Source organism: Frieseomelitta varia, unplaced genomic scaffold (genome assembly GCF_011392965.1).
Source record: "Frieseomelitta varia isolate USP_RPSP 00005682 unplaced genomic scaffold, Fvar_1.2 scaffold_250, whole genome shotgun sequence".
Lineage (NCBI taxonomy): Eukaryota > Metazoa > Arthropoda > Insecta > Hymenoptera > Apidae > Frieseomelitta > Frieseomelitta varia.
In genome coordinates, this window is record NW_025109980.1 from 568,366 (window position 1) to 579,841 (window position 11,476).

Below are 11,476 nucleotides of genomic sequence, written 5' to 3' on the forward strand. Positions count from 1 at the left end.
TAAATTTGAGTTCAGACTAATTTTTTTTTTTTTATTACGTTTTAAAAATTATTTATTACGGATGTATTTTAGTAGTGGGAAGTGATTTCTGTATAAAAAACCAACTACGTATTTTAGTTGGTTCTACGGATATAACTGTAACAAACCTCAAACGAGGCTTAAATAAAAAAATAAAATTTTAGATAATAGCCAAGCAAGTTGCTTATTAATATGAACTTTTGTTGGATTGATAAATATCGCTATCAGGTAGCGATGCGAATCTAGCGTGTAGAATATTTGGACAAAAATAGATCAGATAAATAGGAAAAGTTGGCTCTAATCATTCTTACGTTATTCTTTGAGCAAACATTTCGATAAATGGATATATAAAATATTTAGTTGAAGATTTATCACAGTAGTTCGTAAAAAGGAATTCGCATTGTGCAATATTCACAGTAGAATTCCATTTATTGAAACGAAAATTTTACTCACAGTTCGATCAAACCCACGCGACGTCTGACTACGTACGGCTGGATCTACTTGGCGCCAAGTCCTGTTACACAAGCGACAAATCACAAAGCTTGTTTAAACTATTTGAACTAAAAAAATCTGAATACCGTAATGAATCCATTCGTGTATCTATCTCCATACCTTCACTGTATATATTAAAAACTAATATAATAAAAAAAAAAAAAATCCTCACAAAACATTCCGCTTCAATAATACCTGTTGCTCCACCGCAGCAACTCTCACCCTCGAATTCAATGAACCGATCGCTCACACCTCTTTTCATCTCCTATTGAAACCCTCCTTCTCACACTCCCTTTTTTACTCGGACAAAGCACCGACAAAACAGAGCAATTTACCTGGATCGTTTCGGTTCGTTAGTCGCGGCGAATTGCCTCCGAGCAACAATGGAATTATACGGAAAAAAAGAAAGAAAGGAAAGCCGTAGAAACAGAGGGGGTGGATTTTCATCGGTTAGCAGAAAATGTTTCCCTGGGTGGAAAATGGTTTTTGGATTCGCAACGAAACGACACGATGACTGGACTGATTGTGAGAATCCGAGCATCGAACGCTTCACGGTAGAACGGAATGAAAACGGGGCAAAGACGAAGGGGGAAATTCTCACGGCTGAGGAAACGCTTATTGTTGTTTCGGATACTCGGAACCAGCCGAGGGCTCGCCTCGAGCGGAAAGTCACGCGACCAAAACGCAAAAAGGAAGAGGAAATAAGAGGGAGATCCGGTTAATTGCCGGCGAAACGTTCGCTACCACCCCTCTCTGTTCATACACCGTGTAACTGCTCCACTCTGACTCCCGTAATCTCTTTTCTTTCTTTTCTTTTCTTTTTCTTTTTTTGCTATTGCACGCTCGTTTGAGAATGATTACGTTATTTTTAGGACGTTTAGGTTACACCTCCGTTGCCGGATTTTACAAAGTTTTATAATTGATAGGTGGTTGGATTTTTCAGAAATGATCGTGTTAATTGCAAATAATTAAAGATGAAGTTTGATGCAGTTTGACGTAGTTTATGCTATTTTTGACGGTGTTTAGATTACGCTTTGATTACTGGATGGTAAGTTTTATAATTGACAGATGGTTGGATGTTTGAAAAATGATCACATTAATTGTGAATAATTAAAGAATGTGTAAAGGATGAAGTTTGGTGCAGTTTGATGTAGTTTATGTTATTTTTAACGGTGTTTAGGTTACCTTGATTGCAGGATGGAAAGTTTTATAATTAACAGATGGTTGGATTTTTCAGAAATGATCACGTTAATTGTGAATAATTAAAGAAAGTGTAAGGATGAAGTTTGATGTAGTTTGTGCTATTTTTGACGATGTTTAGGTTACACTTTGATTGCTGGGTGGAAAGTTTTATAATTGACAGACGGTCGGATTTTTCATAAATGATCACGTTAATTGTAAATAGTTAAAGAAAGTGTAAGCATGAAGTTTGATGTAGTTTGTGCTATTTTTGACGATGTTTAGGTTACACTTTGATTGCTGGGTGAAAAATTTTATAACTGACAGATGGTTGGATTTTTTAGAAATGATCACGTTAATTGGGGATAGTTAAAGAAGGATGAAGTCTGATGTAGTTTGATGTAGTTCAGTCGAAAAGTTATTTAGTTTCAGGCAAATCTTTGTTCAGATATAATTTTATTTTTTCGTGAAGACACGAATTTACATAAATATTTGAAATCTACTCATGATTTTCTAACAGTTTCAAATCCAATCCTTCTATCGTGACAAATAAAGTAAATTAACGGGAGAAAAGCTCAAATGATCAAAATTATCCACGACAAAGGTAAACTTCGTTCATGAAATTACGAATTTATACGAACGTCCAGAATCGATTTGTAATAAATCATTAATAGTTTTTCAAACTATCACATCGTCACATTTTTCCTCTAGACTTTCTCTTTACGATTGAATCTGTTAAGAATCTCGGAGGATAATAATTTTATTATGATGAAAAGAGGAAACAGAAAGGACAAGAAGAGAGAGAACGATAAAAATTCCGCGAGGAAAATCTATGTTGGATCTGTGTTATCGGTGGATTCCTCTTAAATACGTACACAGTAAACGCAAGCTGCGCCGATGGTAGCCACGAGCTGTCCGCCTAATGCCAACCAGCTTAACGTAGTACGCGACGACCAAACAAAACCCGGTGCTCGCGGAATTCGTCACGTAGCAGAGATTTGCAGCCGTTCGCGAATTCACGCGGCCGATTACCAGATCATTACGTTACGTAACACGCCAGCGGATTCTTTGTCTCGACACGGCTCTCTGTTCTTTTTTTGGCACGCGAAATCTTTTTTTCTCTTTTTCTAGAATTTTTATCTCTCTCTTAGTGTGTGCATGTGTGTGCGCATTTTTCTCGCACTGTACGCGCGCGAGATATTAACTCTTACACACTCTGGTATATAAATAACGTGCAGGGAGTATTTCTGTGTACAGAAGTTTTTCTTTTAGAAGTTTCGGAATTCTTTTACAGTTTTTGGAGATTTTTTTCTTTTTTTAGAAAAGAGAAATTTTAGAATTTAGAATTTGGAATTCTCTTACAGCTTTCTTTGGATATATATATATATATATATATATTGGAAAAGAGAAATTCTAGAATTTAGAATTTAGAAAATTTTCAACTTGAAAATACCTCAGAGTCGAGTTTAGAAATTTTACAATTCGGTGGTGCGAAGAAGTTGGGAGAAGTTAAAAATCTGAAAACCTCGGAAGTAGAAATTCAAGAATTTGGAAATCTGAGAAACATCAAAGCGGAAAATTTGAAAATTCTTGACCTTTGAAATTTTTTTGTGAAATGTAAAAATTCTCCTAGAACAGATATTGTTCTAGTTTTAGCACGTTGAATCAATAGAAAAGAAGGGCGAGCACGTCATGATAGATCTGCAGCGCATTAACATATTTCTAATTTACTTCCTGCCAGTTCAATTACTCGTATCCGTGAGATGTGAATACAATTACATTATTAATTACGTTGAATAGTCGAGATTCGCTTCACCTATAATCTTCTCCCGTGAATTTGGCTCATTTCTGATCTAACCTAAGAATCTGATTATTATACGAATTATTAAATACAAAAAGAATGAACTTGATACATCTCAACGTTTCTTCGATCATAATCTAACTAGGAATCGAATTATCATACGAATTATTAAATACAAAATTGAACTTACTTGACACTTAATCTCAACGTAAACCTTTCTTCGATCATGGTCAAAAAAAAAAAAAAAAAAATAGAAGCCACCAAAGTTGAACTAAAGGTACAATTGTCATTTAACACGGTTAAATTTCATTAAAGGCAAGAATTTTTCTACTATCAAGTGGAATTCAGCAACGCCGTATAAAAAATTAAATTCAAGTAAATTAAATCGCAGTCATGTATCAACTTGCTTCGTTTTGACAATTAATTGAAGCTTCAAAAATCCAATTTCGTATTTTAACAATCTTAACCTCTTGCGTACCGTTGACAACTTTTTGTTTAAAAATTGCAATATTTTCAGTTTTAAATATGTTTAGGTATAGTCCAGGCAAAACAAATAATAAATTTATCACTTCTCAATAATAATCTATCTAGTCATATCATACCAATGAGACGAGAGTTCAAAAAGAAAGCGACGAATCGTTGTATACGGTTCGGTCGCTCGTTATGGTCCGCAATCGGTTGCCAGCGGCAATTGGCAGGTTTAATCGCAAAAAGGAAGAAAGTGACAAAACCTAAAAAAAATTCCTCGCGCAAAAATTCGAAAATCCCTCTCCACGTTCTCGTGGACTCTGCGTCGTCCCGATTTCTAGAAGAAGACGCCGCGTTTCCTCATCTATAAGGAGTCGTTGAACCGGATGGAACATGCGACGAGGAAAGTGTGTTTCGAGACTGAGGCGGTTTGCGCCTATTATTTTCATTCATAATTAAGTGCTTATTAGTAACGGTGGCTAAACGCGCCGCGTTAATGCATATTTATGTCATACAAGCGTGTATCGACACGCATCTTCACGCGAGCCCATGCCTCGTTCAGCAAAATCAACGCGTTACGACGAGCAATAATTTCAGCGCGTTGAACGCGCGTTCATTAAAGCCTCGACGAGAGAACTTCTCGTTAAGTACACACTATCTCGTACACATCGAGGGAAATTTAATGGCTTAATTCAGCCACTGCTTCCCCGTGTATCGTATACGAGTGTACGAATTACGATGTATTTTTTTTTTTTTTTTTTTTAGATGTTCGATCGAAAGCGACGTTTCGTTCGTTGAAATTCCATTATCTGAGTTCATCTCACCGCTGTAAAAGGTGTGAGTTTATTAATAAACCGAGGTGGATTTATCGAGAAATTATTTAAGGAGGTAAAAGACCGTGGAGGAACGTTGCTATCAGAGAGAGAGAGAGAGAGAGAGAGAGAAAGAGTGTGACTGTTATTTAGATCTCTAAGTAATAAAGAGAAAATTTGTGAGAGGATTTATAACCTCCGGTCTCATCATTCATTTCTATTATTCAAGCTCGAATTTTCCCTGGATTTGTCGAAAAGAAAAAAGAATTGTAACTATTACGTTGAAGAATCAGCCCAATTCTGCAAATCATATTGTCTTCAACGTGATCGTACAAATGGAGTTTTAATCAGTTCACTATATATATAGAGATTAAAACTAACCAAACGAAAATTTTCTTCTCTCGTTCATAAATTATGCATTCCTTGTCCGGGGCGTCATTGAATTAAGAAATGAATTAAAATTTAATTCATTTCGTTCAATCATTTTACTGCAGTCTTAAAAAAAAAAAGTAATACGTTTGTTTCACTATTAAAAAAAAAAAAAAAAAGATGAAAAATATCTCGTCGCCAAAAGTCAAACTGACCAATTTATAATTTCTGTTAGAAATTTCTGTGTAGACACGAGTCGGGGATTTAAACGACTTTAAAATATATGAATTGAAGCTTGTGCAAGTCTTCACTTTAACCTCTTGCGCTGTCATGCACGTCTTTTGCTCCAAAATTGTAATATTTTCTCAGTTTTAAGTATTTTCAAGTAAAAGAAAACAGGCGACACAAATAATAAATTTATTACGTCTCAATAATTTAAAAAACGAGTTCGAATAAAGTTGAAAAAGCAACTCTTAATATCACCATCAATATTAATAAAGTATAATTTATTATTTATAACAATTTGTATAATTTAACTTAAATCCGAAATTTAAAACGCCCATATGTTGAGATAATAAATGACGTTGAGTGACAAAAAAGAAAGCGACCAATTATTGTATACGGTTCGGGTCACTCGTTATGGTCCGCAATCGGTTAAACGTGGCAGTTTTACGTTTCAATTATCGTTAGTTTTTCCAATGTCCGAGGGAACATATCGAAAAATAGGAGACGACCCAGTTAACAAATGAAAAACGCTCGTTAGAAGAGTGCCCATCGAGTAAGAGTAACAAGGACGAAAAGAAACAGATCCGCACAGTCCGTGGAAAATCGAACTCTCGGCAACTGGATGATCTCGTAAAAACCAGCCGGATCCTCCCCTTCGGCTGTTAGATCGTCAAGGCGATCGGTGAAGATTCGTTCGTGACGCGCGGCTAACCATAGTTGACGAAGAATAAGAAGAAGAAGAAGAGGATGACGAAAAGGAGGAAGAAGCGAATGAAGCGTGACTCGGTCGGATTCGACGAAAGTGAGAACAAACCTCGGCGAGGATAATGGCCAGACGCAGGAAGAACCGCGTGCAGAATGATGGCGGAGGCGTTGCTGGTCTGCGAGAGGAGAAAAAGCTCCTTTCACGGCTCTACCATCGATTCAACCACTGCCCTTTCGATAGATCGAGTTTTTACGCGAAACGCAGAAATGCCAGTCGTCCTCGTTGGTGCCGTTTTCGTTTCGCTGTCCAACAAAAGCGTCTTTATATCGCGCAAAGTAAGTCGTGGCACAACCGCTGACCAGGATCTGACGGATCTCGTGTCTTCGGTTCAGTTTTGGTCTGTTTGCGGCGGGAGTCTCATGATAAACGAAATTAACTGAATTTTGTGACCATTTTTGTTTTTTTTTTAATCGACTCGTTAACATTCTTATTTCTGCGATCGCGAAATTGAAATTTATTTATTATTTCTCTTCTTCTCTTGAGTAAATGAAATTAATTTTCATTCCATGGCTGTATGTTGGCACGTGTGTAATTTTGTTTAACAATCTGGTCGTGAGAAATGGAGGAATTAAATAAACCAAATCAGTTTCCATGTAATTTAAAAAAAATCATGAAATTTCCAGCTTCTTCGCTTTTTAAATCTACGTTGTTCTACGTCATCGATCCTTCGTCTCGAATTTCTTTAGATGGAAAACTACTTTCTCCAAGAAAATTCTGAAAACACTACTTTCTTCAAGAATTCTAAATCTTGCTACATCAACTTCGCGAATTTCTTCAGGAAGAAGTTACAAAGAGTATCCGTTTCTTCAAAAAACAACAACGAAGAGATAAATCAGTGCTCCTTTTTACGAAGCAAACATCACCTTGAAAGTAAACAAGCTCGTTTCAACCGGAGGACTACACGAAATTCCGTGTTTCCTCTCGAATAAAATCAAAGGAATACGGTACCACTCGGTTGATTGAAAAATCACTCGCGCAGCAAGTATTAAAATCACGGTGGCGAGGTATGAGGAAGTCGTACGCACAATCGTTTTCCAATCCTTTTTTGTATATATAATGAACTCTGCCTGCTGGTTGCGCAAGACGACGTTGTACAATAATGAAGCAATTTACTTCCGCCGAAACGTGACATTGTTTATAATTCCGTGCGGTGGACGTGTTTTGGATTTCAGTGGAAAAAGTTGCCGATCTTGTAATAACCGCTCGCTCGCCACACCTTGCGCTTGTCCGTATCGGTGAAAGACAATAATTTTCGCGATCTTTTGTGACGAAATGAAACCGAAAAATTAATCGACGAGTCGAGCTGGAATGTACATGAAAGTAAAAAAACATTGTACACGACACAACACGAAGGAATAAAGATCGCTATACGTAATTGTTAGAAATATATTTCTACGATTTTTTTTTCCTTTTTTTTTTTTTTTTACGAAGAAACGAGAAATTGAAGAAGGCTAGATGAAAATTAACAAATGCTTGAAGAGTGGAAGGCGAATTAAAGAGATACCTTCGAAGATAAATACAATGCAATTGTGGGTTAATCTTTTTCAGCACAACCGAACTATTTCTCAATTATTTCTTTTTCGGGAAATTTAACTGGCAATTTAAAGATATCAAGTGTGACTCAACGTAAGAGTTCTTGTGATAAACACTGATGTCAAGTCACACTCGATTAAAGAAGGAGTGCAAAAGGTTAAATGCGAGGAAAAATACGAGAAGAAATAAAAATTATTATATATTATTATTGTAATTATATTAAAATTGTTATTATTACTATATTATTATTAAAATTATATTATTGTAAAATTATTATATAATAATCATATTAAAATTATATTATTGTAAAATTATTATATAATAATTATATTAAAACTATATTATTGTAAAATTATTATATAATAATTATATTAAAACTATATTATTGTAAAATTATTATATAATAATCATATTAAAATTATATTATTGTAAAATTATTATATAATAATCATATTAAAATTATATTATTGTAAAATTATTATATAATAATCATATTAAAATTATATTATTGTAAAATTATTATATAATAATCATATTAAAATTATATTATTGTAAAATTATTATATAATAATCATATTAAAATTATATTATTGTAAAATTATATAATAATCATATTAAAATTATATTGTAAAATTATTACATAATAATTATATTAAAATTATATTAAGAAGTACGGAGAAATAAAAATTACAAAAAGATGCGTAGATTGTAAAAAAAATCTGTGCACAGGAAAAAAAATTTCATTATATTCTTTTTATTTCTCTCTTACTTGAATTATAAACTATTCCTATTAATTATGTTCCTCTTATATACTTGAATTATATTTTTATTAATTATATTCTTTTCATATACTTGAATTATATCCTTACTAATTATATTCTTTTTATTCATTTGAATTATATTCTTACTAATTATATTCTTTTTATTTACTTGAATTATATCCTTACTAATTATATTCTTTTTATTTATTTGAATTATATTCTTACTAATTGTATTCTTTTTAAATACTTGAGTTGTACCCTTACTAATTATATTCTTTTTATTTATTTGAATTATACTCTTACTAATTGTATTCTTTTTATATACTTGAATTATACCCTTACTAATTATATTCTTTTTATTTACTTGAATTATATCCTTACTAATTATATTCTTTTCATTTATTTGAATTACATTCTTACTAATTATATTCTTTTTATTTATTTGAATTATACTCTTACTAATTGTATTCTTTTTATATACTTGAGTATATTGTATCCTTACTAATTACATTCTTTCTATATGCTTGAATTATATTTTTACTAATTATATTCTCGGATTATATCCCAGCAGTAACAAAAGGCGTAAAATCAACTATCGAACGAAAATATGGAAACACAACAGAGTTATTCAGCCGACTATTAGCAGAGCACAGAATGCACGCCTTCGAATTCGCTATCTGTTGCACGACACTCACGGTTTCCGTCCACGTGGTGACGGTAAAGTTGACTTTTACGACGCGTGCACGGTTGCTTTTACGCGGTTCTCCCGTCGATAATCGGGCCATCTCGATTCAAAGACGGCGCAACGGCCGCCCGTCATCAAACCAACCGCGGAATCACGGCCGATACCGCCGAATTCTTTCGTCACTGTTGATAACACCGAGAAAGAGAGAGAGAGAGAGAGAGACAGCTACGTGATAAACTCATGGCATTCTCGCCAGCCGTGTTTTCGACTGCGTGGTGCGCTCGTCAACCGTAGATATCAAAGTTCACTTGGCCAATTAAGGCACTCCTTTTCCATCGTCCCTCCGCCAGCTTTGCCCTCTTATCTCACGTTCTTCCCTCTATCGATTTCGAGTCCCTTGTTTGCATCGTCGTTTGCAAGCCGATCGATCGTTCGAAGCGAGTTCTCCTCGATTTTCCAGAGATTTTCAGCTCTCTCTGGTCGTAGCTAGCGCTCGATCGGTCGATTTCTAGAGAAATTGATCGCGATCGAACTCTGAATCGTCGATCAATCTTTTTTAAACACTTTTTAAGCACTCGACTGTCTTCTCTGAAGTGACATCTAGCCAACAGCTCAACAGATAATTAGAATAAATTTAGTGTTGTGTGACCGTATAAGGAGAACAAAAGAATTTCAGGAGAGAAAATTTCTGAAGACAGCCCTGAGTCTGTCAATTTGAATACTCATTGGAATAATTCGTACAATTCAGAATAATTCACTGGTGAACCAGACTTCTTTATCTATCGTAAAGTTTAAAAAATGGTGGAGGATATTATTTTGCCAGATGTTGAAATCTATGTATCATTATCACTTTTGTACATTATATTGGTTCTAGCAAATTCGCAATGCACGTTAATGATTGCTTTAAATTCACGAAATCGCTTTAAAACACGAAATTTTGGTTGTATCTTTCTAATATGTGATATTAAATTTAAGTTTAAATTTAAATCGATCATCAACGAATCCGACACGAAATTTTGTTGATTTGAATGATTATTTCCGATGCCGTGTAATTTTATTTGTAGGCGACGCCTCGTAAATGAATTGCTGACAGATGATACAAGTTTCCGAGGTTGAAGATTAATAATCCTCAGCAAGGTGTCAACGTGGACTAAGAGAATTCTTTGGAAAAACAAAATTTCGACGGAATGTCTGCACATGCAGAACTGGATAATAATCTTCTTGATTTGAGAGATCATCGATTTTAACATTGGATTTCTCCAGCTTGAAACGAGCGTTTCTTCGATTCTTTCCGTCAAAATTCCAGTACTCGGCTTTTTTCAGCAGACAATGTGCCAATTTTTCGGAAAAAGTTTCGTACAGAAATTCGTCAACAAGACGATAAGAAAATAAGATAGGACGCACAGAAATTCTACAAAACGAGAAAAGGAGTTTGCCATAAATTTCTTACAGAATACCTCAAACTAAAAATTTCGCGAGAGAAGAGGAAAGAAAAGGACAAAAATGTCGCTGAGAGGTGACATTCGCATAGTAATCGACGAAGAGGTTCGAGTTGGGAACCTCTTACCTATCGCGATAATCCTCGTTGTCGGATCGATCTGGCATAAATCGGCCACGGGTAATGGCCCGATCGGCAAGAAATCCCCGAACGGTAAGCCGCGGAAGTTTTTTCCCCTCCCGCGGGCTATTGATTTAAAGGAACAGCGAATCCATGACCGCTAACACACGCTCGCCTCTCTCAATTTCAATAAGCAATTGCGAGAACAACGGTCACGATTTCAGCCTGAAACTAGACCGAACACGATCTAGCAGCCTAGCATGGAATTCTTTCGCCGTCTCTCTGTCTCCTTTCTGCCTCCACCCCGCTTCCTATCTTTTTTCCTTGCTTGCCTCTTCGCTTCGTTAAACACGCAGAATAGTCATTTACAATTTAGAAACCATGTCTTGATCTGTGACTGGACGCCACGCGTGTGTGTGTTCCTCTGTGGAGGGGAGATAATCTTGCACAGAATTGTATCATTGAGAAATGAAAGGGATAAGAGAGGTATTTAGAAAAATCAATTACAAAATTAATTCTCTTTCTCTTCCTGTTTTTTGCTATTTGTTTTCAATTATCATACAGAGGGATCTGTCTTTTACACGTCGAACGACAAGTGTTTGACCACTTGCGCTGGCAACTGATTTGCGGACCATAACGAGTGACCGAACCGTATACAATAATTCGTCGCTTTCTTTTTCCTTTGAACTCGTCGGTACGATATCACTGGATAGAAATTATTGAGAAGTAATAAATTTATTATTTGTTTCGCCTGGGTTATAGTTAAATATATTTAAAATTGAGGAAATATTGCAATTTTGGGAGAAATT

General features: G+C 35.1%; 1 long non-coding RNA gene across 1 annotated transcript in view; it reads right to left on the reverse strand.

The window, feature by feature from the left end:
- Positions 1–511: 511 nt before the first annotated feature.
- LOC122528426 overlaps positions 512–11,476 on the reverse strand; it is a 19,158-nt gene continuing 8,193 nt past the window's right edge. The window contains exon 3 of the long non-coding RNA XR_006306574.1: positions 512–532. This is a non-coding gene — a long non-coding RNA (uncharacterized LOC122528426). The remainder of the gene's footprint in view (positions 533–11,476) is intronic.